This window comes from Budorcas taxicolor, chromosome 9, assembly GCF_023091745.1.
Source record: "Budorcas taxicolor isolate Tak-1 chromosome 9, Takin1.1, whole genome shotgun sequence".
In the NCBI taxonomy this organism is placed as follows: Eukaryota; Metazoa; Chordata; class Mammalia; order Artiodactyla; family Bovidae; genus Budorcas; species Budorcas taxicolor.
Genome location: NC_068918.1, coordinates 77,954,677 through 77,967,237, shown reverse-complemented (window position 1 = coordinate 77,967,237; position 12,561 = coordinate 77,954,677). Strand labels below are relative to the sequence as shown.

Sequence of the window (12,561 nt, the reverse complement as noted above, 5' to 3'; positions counted from 1 at the left end):
AAACCTCATAACTTATTTAAAGTTAAATAATATGTCTTTCAGCATTACTATTATATATAATACTTAGGTTTTAAGGACAACTTGTTGTTTCATACCAAAATACATTTAGCTTATCTTTTAGGAAGGGGGAAAGGGCTCTATTCTAACATTAGTAAAATTTGTATTTTATTTGCTTAAGCTCCACTGGTAGGGAATTGTTTTATCGAAACTTAGTATCTGTGGATAAGAGGCATAATTTTAGTGATTTTCAAACTTACTCATATAAAAGCTAATGGAATCATATATGTAAGTAAAATTAAAGGCAAAAAAAAAAGGCAAAGCCTGTTCCAGTTGAATTGGGGAGGACAAAGGTTAATTAGCTCACACTTACAACGTTTTCATAGATGGCCTTCTCAGAGCACTACATAACCCACTATGTAATGGTGGGTCTTTGGCAGTTATTGGTCATTTTGAGAATCAGATGAAAATTGTGGGCTCTGTTCCCAGAAAAATGCATATCAACAGATAATGTCTAAGATGTCGCATTGCAGTTGGATGTGTTGAAACCTGTCACATACTCTTGGTTATGGACCTCTGTCCTATAAGAACACTAATAAGTTAAGAACTTTGCTTTAAATTTATTGATTAGTGCTCAGATTAGCACATCTTGTATAAACACTGATAATTTATGATGAGAAAGGTCTGTACCATGTGATAAGATATCCTTGTGAATGCCTCTCTTTCTGGTACAGCGCTCCACTTTAAACACACCCTTTCAAGGGCACTAACACATGTTTGACTTGTTTCAGGCTTAATGTAGAAATATTTGAAGGACCTCTACTCAAAATTGTGAGAAAATGCACTGTGTAAGACAGCAGTCTTCACTTCATGGAGCATTTGATTAGTCCTGTAAAATTCTATGCAAAACAAATTAGCTCAAGAACTTTTGTTGTTACCCCCCTTGCTCTTCAGGCTTTCTCAGATTTATTGAAATTTCCACTTAGTTTTTATTTCTGGACTATGGTGCAATACAGTACAGAACCAACTTTGTTACAGTTACATTATAGAAAAACTATGGTGCTGTCTTCCCCCTCTCCCCACAAAATCTGTGTTGCCCTTATTCCTCAAATGTAACAGACACTATAAATATTGTATCCTTTTAAATTTCCTCTGACAGTATAAACTTTTTGTATTTAAACGAAGCAGTGTACAAGCCTTTAGTATCTGCATTTTTTAGCAGTTTGGATATACTGTCATATTCCCAAACTATTAAACTACATTCAGCTGACTTATTCCCAAACTATATCCAGTCTTCCAGTAGGAATCTGGTATTTCCTGCCAAAAAGATGAGACCAATGTCAAAAATCTATATGCTCTCAGTTGAAATAGAGTGAAAACACGGATCAATCATGTTTTCTTTTTAAAATAATTTTGCCAGTCATTAAAAAAAAACTTGCTGTCTTTCTTATACTTTCCCCTTTTATGCATATCAATGGTATTTATGAAATGTGTTCTGTAATTATGTAATTGTAGATACAGTTATATATTGTCCAGTGATGTCCTAAGGCAGGCCCTGTTGCTATATCTTTTCTACCTTATTTGTAATAGAAACTATAGAATGTATGACTAAGAAGTCACTTTGAAATTGACTTTTTAAAAAAGTTATTACCTTCTGCTGTTGCAAAGTGCAAAACTGTGAGTGGAAATGATTTATTCTGACTTAATAATATGTTGAAATTAGAGAATACAGTGGGAGGATTTTTAGATATTGCTGCTGCTGTTACCTAAGGTACTTTAGACATTTTTTCTTTAATAAACAAAAATAAACAAAAATCCCTTTGGTATTTAAAGTAAAACATTTAGCCTGTTTGTTTTAATCTAAAACAAAAAGTAATTTTGGTCAATATAATGGTATATTTGTAAAGCGCCTTAATAGATCCCTTGTGAAGGCATTATATACCACAGTTTACTTTTATATTGTATTATGTATATAAGTATTTTGTATTAAAATTGAATCAGTACAACACTACAGTTTTATAAAGTAATGCTTTGTTAGGAAAAGGAATTACAGCTTTGCAATATAACTGAATTGTTTTGCATACTTATGAATGTAGTAGAAATGAATAATCAGCCTGTGTTTTTAATGAATCTATTTGTATTTTCCCAATCATTTTCTCTAGTGTAACATTTGCTGGGATCATAATAAAAAAAAAAAGCAAAATTCAAACCTTTTAAATTATGTGTGGAAAGCTTTTAGGGTAAATTGATTTTATTAATTCAAAATTTTAATCTTTTTATTCTCAGAAAATTTATGGTAAAAAATCTAATACTTTGGAATTAAAAAATATATATATAGCTAATGATAATTCCTACTTAGATTAAGGCAAACTGAATGGAGTTAGTGTAAACCAGTAAAATGTTTTCATTTTGTCCAATAGAAGTACAATAAATAGTTCATGTTAAAGGCTTCCTTTAGGTCAATACAGGTTTAAAAAATTAATAATTTTCAATTATTAAACTCTGCATCTAGTATCATTTGAGTCCAGTTTATGATTTTTAAAATGTGAAGTTATTGGCTAATCCCTTTTCCTTTATTTACAGTCTTTTACTTTATCATATGAACTGCCTACCAAGTATATATGTTATTGTTATACCTTAAATCCATTTTACATGGATGAACAAATATTTGGGTTTTTTCCCCCCCTTTTTCAAGTATTACCATCTTTCTTAGGTCTCCTTTTATCCTCTTGTCTGCACATGCTTTATATTTGGTCTATATGAGACTGTTGTGTAACTGATGCAAACTGCATTATGCTTATGACTCATTTTACTACTATTTTTTAAAATTTCCTATTAATTATTTGTCCTTTTAGTTACCTAGCATATTTTTGGTGGGTGACAGGTGATAAGGACTCTATGCAACCAACCCATTTTCCCTTTTAATTGTGTTAATTCTTGTATACAGTGTGTTTGCCTTCATATGTTATCACCATCGTCATCCAAGAGCGCTCCGCCAGGCTGGCTGTGGTTTCAGCAGACCTGCATCACAGTTGAATTTCTCTTTGTCCAAGCTTATTTCCCCTGACTCCCACACCATCTTCTTGCTGACAGCTGAATGGGAGACATGCACTGCTGATCTTGGGGCATCTCCCGTTGAGGTGGGGGGCAGCTTCAACCATAGACACTGGTGGCAGCCCTTCTTGGAAGCTCTTCTGCCACGTGAACCATGGAGCTGGCCGGTGCCATTGTGGAACCCTCCTGGCTAGTTCATTAGCTTTTTCATTTTAATACATTTTGGATCCGTGTTTGGCGTGCTTAAATTGTGACCATTGTTATGCCAAATGCAAATACACAGACAGTATATCCACTTACGTGTATGAAGGCTAAAGGGAGGATATCAAGTTTATGTTTGAAACACAGGCAGTTGTTCTCCCAAGTAGCCAGTCTTCTCCCTTCTGTAAAGTCACCCAGAGATCCTGGAATCTTGGTGGATTCAGAATCTGGGTGGGGCTTTGAGTTGCATTCCCTGGAGAAGGGTTAAATTTATTCTGTTGAGGAGAGGGGGATTCTTGAGGGTACCTAGCTTCCAGAGGGGCTGACACAGGCTGCTCTTGTTCTCCAGCTTCCATTCTGTTTTCCTTTTACTAACACAGCCCCCGCCCCTCCCCTGCCCCGGCCCCGACTCCTGTTCATGTTTCAACTGTGCCACTAGCGCACGTATTTCTCATGTTCCCTTGTAATTAGTTGTGCCACGTGACTAAGGTTTTGACCAATGGGATATATGCAGTTCTACTTCATACCCTTGAAATTAATATTGCTAGCCTGCCACTCACTCCTTCCTGTTGCTGAACTCATACCCTAACTAAATTTAATGTACACTTAATGTTAGTGTATAATCTGATTTCCAAAATAATTTAAGCAGGCCATTTTGTACTTTGACTATTTCCCATGTAATGATTCATGAAATTCAGTTATTTAACTAGTACATTTTCTGATTCATCATCTTCACCCCTTGTTTGGTTAAACTAATTTGGTTGAGACCCCCATCAACTCGCCTGAATTATTGTAAGAACTTTCTAATGAGTCTTTTAACTTCATTCAGGTCCTTTAAGTTTATTATCCAACTGTCAACCAAATGACATACTTGAAAGATAGTTCTAGATTCTAGTAGTATGACCAAGTAAGCTCCTGATGCATTGACTATCACACAACTACAAACTAGGGGGCGAAATAAAAATCTACCTAAGGATACTGAAGTGGAACAAAGAACAGGCAGATTCTGGGTGGAAGGCATCCTATCTAAAAACTAAACTAATTTGAGATGCTGCCCAACAGAATCAAACCAGGTTAACTGCCTGGCTCTTGTTCAGTCGCTAAGTCATGTCCAACTCCTTGCAACCCCAGGCAGCATGCCAGGTTTCCCTGTCTCACTTTCTCACGGAGTTTGCTCAGATTCATGTCCATTGAGCTGGTGATGCTATCCAACCATCTCATCCTCTGCCGCCCTCTTTTGCCTTCAGTCTTTCCCAGCATCAAGGTCTTTTCCAGTGAGTCGGCTCTTCACGTCAGGTGGCTTCCCACTATATAAGCTTTTATATCATTTGAATTTGAACTATGTGAATGCATTGCCTATCCAAATATAAATACATAAAATGGATATAAAAAATATAATCTTGGGGATTTCCTGGTGACTCAGTGGTAAAGAATCTGCCTGCCAGTGCAGGAGACATGGGTTCAATCCCTGATCCAGGAAGATCCCACATGACAGGGACAGCGCAACTATTGAGCCTGTGCTCTAGAGTCTTCAAGCTGCAACTGCTGAAGGCCACATACCCTAGAGCCCATGATCTGCACTAAGAGAAGCCACCACAATGAGAAGCCTGCACACTACAACTAGAGAGTAGCCCTCGCTTGCTGCAGCTAGAGAAAAGCCTGCACAGCAACGAAGACTGCACAGTCAAAAATAATTACTATTAAAAAAATAAAATCTTTAAGTCCAAGTAATGGAACTGGGCTTAGACTAAGCAAGATACACTTTTAATGAGACAGGCGAAACGAAAGAGCTGTGAAAGTGAGTAGAGACGTTTGCATGGTCAAAGTATTAGGATTAGGTTATGTGGCATAAGAAACCCAAAACAAAGACTGTTTAGACACATGATATCTGGTTCGATTCCAGGAAGATCCCCTGGAGTAGGAAATGACAACCCACTCCAGTATTCTTGCCTTCTAAATTCCATGGACAGAGGGGCCTGGCAGGCTACAGTCCAGGGGGTCACAAAGACTCAAACACAACTGAGCGTGCACACATGCATAAAATCCAAAAAACAACTGCTTAGACTGACTAGAGTTGGCAGTCAATACCTGGTATAGCAGCTCCACAGCGTCAGTCCATACTTCATCTGTACAATCCTGCTATCTTCACACGGCTCATATCCTAAAGGTCATTTATGGTCAGAGATGATGTTCTAACCTGAAAAGAGGGGATGGTGTGACTGGAAGGGGGATTTTCAGGGCCTCTCCCTGTAAGGTACCTTCCTAAAAGTTCTATATGACACTTCTGGCCAGAAGTTAGATCCATGGCCCCCCTAGCTGCATGAGAGTCTTGGAAAATGCAGCCCTTATTCCAAGACGCCCAACTTAATCAAGGAAGACTTTGATATTAGCAAAATGAGGACTTGGTGGGCAGATGGTAGTCTCTGTCTCAGTGAGCAAGTTGAGGGAATTTCAACCCGATAGCTCCTATTTTCTCTAACAAATGTGGACATCACTTTGCCAACAAAAGTCCATATAGTCAAAGCTATGATTTTTTCAGTAGTCATATACAGATATGAAAGCTGGACCATGAAGGCTGAGCGCCGAAGAATTGACGTTTTCAAATTGTGTGCTGGAGAAGACTCTTGAGAGTCCCTTGAACTGCTAGGAGACCAAGCCAGTCAATCCTAAGGGAAATCAATCCTGAATATTCATTAGAAGGACTGTTACTGAAGTTGAAGCTCCAATACTTTGGCCATGTGATGCAAAAAGCCAACTCACTAGAAAAGACCCTGATGCTGGTAAAGATTGAGGGCAACAGCAGAAGAGGACAACAGAGGATGAGATGGTAGAATAGCATCACTGACTCAATGGATATGAGTTTGAACAAACTCTGGGAGATAGTGAAGGACGGAGTTGACTGGTGTGCTGCACGCAGTCCATGGGGTCACAAAGAGTCAGACAGGACTTAGCAACTGAACACAAGTTTCTCTGAAGGTGGAGATAAAGTGATTGGCTGAAAGGTCAGAAAGGGGTATGTGGCTAGCTTGAGGACAGTGGTGCAAGTCTGAAATAACTAACGTGAAGAGTAAGAGAACTGAAGTGGGACATGCAGAAAAATATGTGTCAGGTGGGGAGATACGTAATTGTGCATCAGTCTTCAAGGTGGTGTGATTTTTTTTCCCCCCTATGGCATTCAGCAATCTGGGAGCAGCCAGTCTGTGATAGAAGCTATTATTTAGGAAGGAAGAAGCTATTATTTAGGAAGAATACTACTTAGGAAGAATGGAAGCTATTATTTAGGAAGAACATTCTTATCACTATTCTCAGTGAGATAGCACTGAGGATCTATCTCAGTTTGTTCCTGCAAATACTGTGACATAATCTGTTAATAAAAATTCAGCAGATTAGTGTGTGTGTGTGTGTGTGTGTGTGTGTGTGTGTGTGTGTGTCTGCACTGTGTGGCTTGTGGGATCTCAGGTCCCCTACCAGGGACTGAATCCAGAATCCTAACCACTAGGCTACCAAGGAACTCTTTTTTTTTTTTTTTTTTTGGAGATTCTTAATCATCTACTATAAGCCAGACATTGCCCTAGCCAAATGGAGGAAGTATGTAACTTTATATTATTTACCTACTGGGCAAAGTGAAAGTCGCTCAGTAGCGTCCGACTCTTTACGACCCCATGGACTATACAGTTCATGGAATTCCCTAGGCCAGAATGCTGGAGTGAGTGCCCTATCCCTTCTCCAGGGGATCTTCCCAACCCATTAATTGAACCAGGATCTCCTGTATTGCAGGCAGATTCTTAACCGGCTGAGCTATCAGGGAAGCCCAAAAGAGGGCAAAGACAGCAAATACATAATGTCGAGAAGTAGTCTTCATGTTGTTCCCTTCTGTGTAATTCTCTCTCCCCTCCAAACCTTTCAACTCACAGTATCAAATTAATCTTTCTATTCCTTTATATATTATGCATTCATTTGAACTTTGAATGGTTCCTTGACACCTACTGAATAAAATTTGAACTCTTTACTGTAAGTGCTTACCTTTTTAACCTAATTTTTGTTAACTTTCCTGTGTGTATCTTATGATCCTACTGAATCAATGTCACCATACACCAGGAAAAACTCATCTCTAGTTGCTCTGAGTCCCAGTTTGGATACGATCATTTTAGAGGGGTGGAGGTTGTAGAAACCACACTGTAAAAGAAGAAATGACTAGTGTAGTCGTCATGAAGGCGGAACACAAATATGTTTCTCAATGTCCCATCACTTTGAAGTCAGCCTTGGCCACATGACTTGCTCTGGCCAGTGAAATGTGGGCAGAGGTGGCACATCTCATACCCAGGCAGAAGTTAGACAAATTATCTCGTTTTCTGTTTTCAACTGTTCAGTGTCCCCAGTGCCTGCCTCCACTCTCCATGAACATACAGAGGAAATGAGAAGAAAATATTTCCTGGTGTTTGAAACCTCTTCAATGTAGAGGTTACTACAGAATACTCTTAATGACTAAAACAACAACAGAATACCCTAGTCTCCCCAGATTAGTACAAACAGTAAGAAACAGTAGTGTAAGCCACTAGTTGGATGGGATTTTTAAATTAACTTCATTGAGGTATAAATTATGTACAGTAAAATGTACCCATTTTATGTGTACTGTTCAATGAGTTTTAATGAACATACACACCTCCTTAGCCACTGTACTAATTGAGATATAGAACATTTCCGTCACCTGAAAAACACTTCCTCATGCCTTCTGGTAGTCTAATCTTTCCCCTCATTTCTCCCAGCCCCCAATCCAGCCTCTTTCTGTTAATATAGGCTAGTTTTGCCTGTTCTTGAATTTTATATAAATGAAATCATGTAATATGTATTCATTTCGTACCCTCTGAGAAGTTTTAAAACTAAACTATAAATTGCCTGTATAATTCAACATACCTTTTCACTCAGAAAAAAATGAAGTTTAATTCAGTCTAAGGCAATTAATCTGTACCTCATTGAATTATTTCTTCATTTCAAAAAGATACACTGTATCTTCTTATACTAATTATACTTTACAATACAGTTTACATGCATCACAGCAAAACTTTTTTTCTACTTAGTTGAGAATTTTACAAGACTAAGCTTCATGAAACATCCTATTTTGTTGACCATGTATAAACTCAATGCCTACAGTGCCGCCTGGCACGTAAGTACTCGATTAATAAACATCTGTGGACTGAATGGATGTATTTCCTTTGAATTGCCTTTATAGAAGTCTGTGTTAAATTAGGGGATGTAAAATCAGTATGTTAAATATTTTTAAAAGCAGGGATGCTTTAAAATCAGAATTTTAATTACCAAGCTCTTCTAGAGGAAACCGCGTCTTAAGTGCGTCTATTTCACCTTAGGTGAAGGAAAAGCCTGGAGATTAAGGCTGGAGGAAGCCTGTCCACAAGTACTAACTGTCCATTACGTGTATTTCTATTCATCGTGGAACATCATAACTGTGTTTGTAGTTTGGTTGCATTAAAACATTGACCAAAAAAAGAAAATAAAATTTCACTAGCATTGTGTCCGAATATCTTTGGTCACTCATTCTCTCTTTTACAGTATTCATGTCATATCGCTAGAAGCGCCGCAGCCAAATTCTGAGTGTTTGGTTCTAAAACCGGATTTGTCATAAACGAACTGTATGACCCTTGACATTCACCAGTAAAATGGAAACTCTAATCTCCTAACCTCTGAGCAGCGTGATGAAAATCAAGTGGGAGGAAAAGTGAGCAAAGCATTTCAGAAAACATCGGGGAACTGGAAGCGGTAATACTTATTTGACTTACTACCACCCATCGGCGTGACCTGTCCGCAGGGGACGCGGTGCCCGGGACTGCGCAGGCGCGCCCGTCGGCCCCGCCCACACAGTCGGTCCCGCCCACCTCCGTCCGCCCCGCCTAGCCGGCGCCCGGCGCGCGCACGCCGCCTGGCGTCCTCGCTCCCGGGGCGTTGCCCCGCGTGCGCTGGAGTCACCGAGGCCAGCCTTGGCACCGGAAGTGACCCTGGCGGGTCTGCCTTCAAAGTCTACTTGAAGCAGCATCTGGGGCTCGTGACGGTTGGACCAGACAGTGCTAGGTCCGTGAGCAGACAGCAGGGTGGCTGGGGCAGAACAGGGAAGGGCCCTCCTTCCTCGCTGCCCGGAACCCCGCTCGGCTCTTCCCCTACGCCCGGCAGTGGGCGGTTTCCCGAGAGCCTCTGCGCCGCAGGTGAGTGTCGCGGGGATCCCAGACCCCCGTGATCAGGGCTCGGAGGGACTCGGGAGCCTGTGATGCGATCCCGCTGCGCATTCTGCTTGTGAGCCTGCCGGTGCCTGCGCCGAGGTTCTAGGTCCTCGCTGTTGTCGCTGACACCTGTGGCTCTGGTGGCGGTCCTCCTACCTGAGGAATCCTGTCTGGCCGGAGACTTTTGGGGGCCCCTGACGATCCCATTCTAGGCCTGTGTCGTTTGAGACGTCTCCGGTCGACGAACCTGTTTTTATTTCTTCGCTTTTTTGATACGTTCCCCGCCCGAAACCCTCTCCCTTGGGGGGGGGGTGGGGCGCAGGGAAGCAAAAACCTTGACTTTGGGGATTACATTGTTAGGTAGCTGTGATATTGTTAAGGATGTTATTTCGTACTTATTTTGGAGCTGGGCATCCTACAGGAGGCTAACGACTCTTTTTGTTTGTTTTAAGTTGGTACCTTTTAGAAAAAGTATCGCTCGAAACTTTGTTTCATATTGTGTATTACGTGCTGATAAAGTTAGAGATGGACGTGGATGCTTAATGCCTTGTGGGGGATAGACTCAAGCCCTCATTTACTCAAAAATAATTTTCTCTTTTAAGTGCCAAGTGCCATTTTTATATCAGTTACTAACTTCTGATAACACACTGCTGCACCTCTCTCTTTTGAAAGCACTCATGTATGTCTTCCTCTTTGAAATCAGATCCTTAGGTACTGCTGAGTACATTCTTAATATTTTAGAATGTGTGCGATATATCTTTGCCACATAGTCACAATGCTAGAACACCAAGGTATCAAGAAAGATTCTTGTGATGTTCATGCAGGCCAAAATATCTCAGTGTGCAGTCCTGTTTTCTTTTCCAAAGGAGATGGTTTTTGTAATCAGTGAGTTCTCACACAAAGAAACAGTGGCAAAACTCTTTGTCTTGCATTATTAATACAAGTATTAACTTGTGACTTGTTTCATGCCTTAAAAAAAAAAAGAGGTAGTGCCAATCAACGTGTTTTTTTATTCATGTTTTCCTTTACTTACTTTTCTTTCAATGCCAGTCAACTTTCCAACATTCTTAGACTATGAAAAGCTATATAAAGATCCTTTATGGCATTAGTTATTCAAGTAGCTTTTACATTTTAAAGATTCAGTGCTAGGTCCATAGTCTACAATGGATTCTGCGTCTTATTTTGAAACTGGTATCACAGTTCTGACAAATACTAAGGATTAGAGAATCTTCTAGAATTTACTGTGTTAACAACAATGTTGAATTTTGGTTTACAACAATGGTTTGGGCTTGTTTGCTTTTTAGCTCCTTGACTGGTTTAAAAGATAGTGTGTCAAATCAGTATGGTCAATATTGATAACATGCTAAATAGGTTCTGCCTGTGGTGTTAATTGATATGGCTTGAATATGGCTTTTAAGTTACATTTTAATTGTTATATTCACTGCTTTGTTTTGTTCGAGGTAAACTGAAAGTTTACCAAATACATATATATGTTTTTGTTTTCTTGACCAGGTCTGTCTTGGTGCTTTTTTTGCAATGATAACTTTTTCGTGCTTCTTGAGTATTTATCATATGATGATTATAAAGGTATGAATGTATGCCATGCTATAATTGGTCATTGGTCACTATTTATTGTGCTTATTTGTAATCATCAGTGACTGATTTTAAATTAGCATTATGGTTGCTTTCATATTCCAGTGATGAACATTCTGAAAATTGCTTCACAGTGTATTGTCACTGCTGAAGTTACCCACACTCAGCTTACTGAAATGCGTGCAGGAAAATGCATAATTGAGCCTCATCTGTTTTTAATTTAGGACATTAGTTTTGCAGGTAAATATTTTTTAACATTGATACTGATTTTTTAGCCTGTGCTTAATAATGTTCAGCTCTTGTTTCCTCCTACTTAGCAAAGAAAAAAACACTGAGGCTAAATAAAATGATATCCCACTAAACTTCACGTATTTCAAGGTCTGTCTTATTTTTGTATTCAGTGCAATTCCTTGTACCTCAGTGTGTGTTCTGTAATATTTCTTGAGTGAATGACCTTTGCACATTACAGTAAAAACTGTAGTGAGAGTGGAACCCTGTCTAAGATTCCTTTAAAAATTAAGTGGGCATGGTATCTTGTTTAGGTGTGAAATTGGGAAGGTCCGGTATTTGTTCTGGACAGAGAACAGAAATCTTAGAGCTCAGATATTTGGCTCTGTAACCTTTTTCAGTCTCTTTGAATGCTTCTTTCCCTGTCTCTTTGAATGCTTCTTTCCCTAATCCTGGAGAAGTAAAGATACTTTGTCTTTTTATAGAGATACTACGGAGAAGGAAATGGCAACCCACTCCAGTATTCTTTCCTGGAGAATCCCGTGGACAGAGGAGCCTGGTGGGCTGCTGTCCATGGGATCGCACAGAGTCCGACATGACTGAAGCAGCTTAGCAGCAGAAATACTACACAGCATCATATCAAGTTTGCTAGAAATTTTGTTGTAATACTGAGTTTTTAGTGTTTAAAATAATTTGACTCTGTTGTTCAGTTGCTAAGTTGTGTCTGACTCTTTGTGACCCCATGTACTACAGCACGTCAGGCTTCCCGTTCCTTAACTATCTCCCGGAGTTTGCTCAGACTCATGTCTGTTAAGTCGATGATGCCATCCAATCATCTAATCCTCTGTCGACCCTTCTCCTCAGATCAATTCACTTCAGTCACTCGGTCGTGTCTGACTCTTTGTGACCCTGTGGACTGCAGCATGCCAGGCCTCCCTGTTCATCACCAACCCCAGGATCCTACCCAAACTCATGTCCATTGCATCAGTGATGCCATCCAGCCATCTCATCCTCTGTCGTCCCCTTCTCCCACCTTCAGTCTTTCCCAGCATCAGGGTCTTTTCCAGGGAGTCGGTTCTTTGCACGAGGTGGCCAAAGTATTGGAGTTTCAGCTTCAGCATCTCTCCTTCCAAGTGATTTCCTTTAGGATTAACTGGTTTGATCTCCGTGCTATCTAGGGACTCTCAAGAGTCTTCTCCAACACCACAGTTCAAAAGCCTCAGTTCTTCAGGACTTAGCCTTCTTTATGATCCACCTC

The 12,561-nt window shown here is 39.9% G+C and overlaps 1 protein-coding gene across 1 annotated transcript in view; it reads left to right on the top strand.

The window, feature by feature from the left end:
- Positions 1–9,200: 9,200 nt before the first annotated feature.
- Positions 9,201–12,561, top strand: part of KATNA1 (katanin catalytic subunit A1) — a 32,759-nt gene continuing 29,398 nt past the window's right edge. Inside the window, exon 1 of the mRNA XM_052645799.1 lies at positions 9,201–9,467. The gene's annotated coding sequence lies outside the window, so the exon portion shown is untranslated. The remainder of the gene's footprint in view (positions 9,468–12,561) is intronic.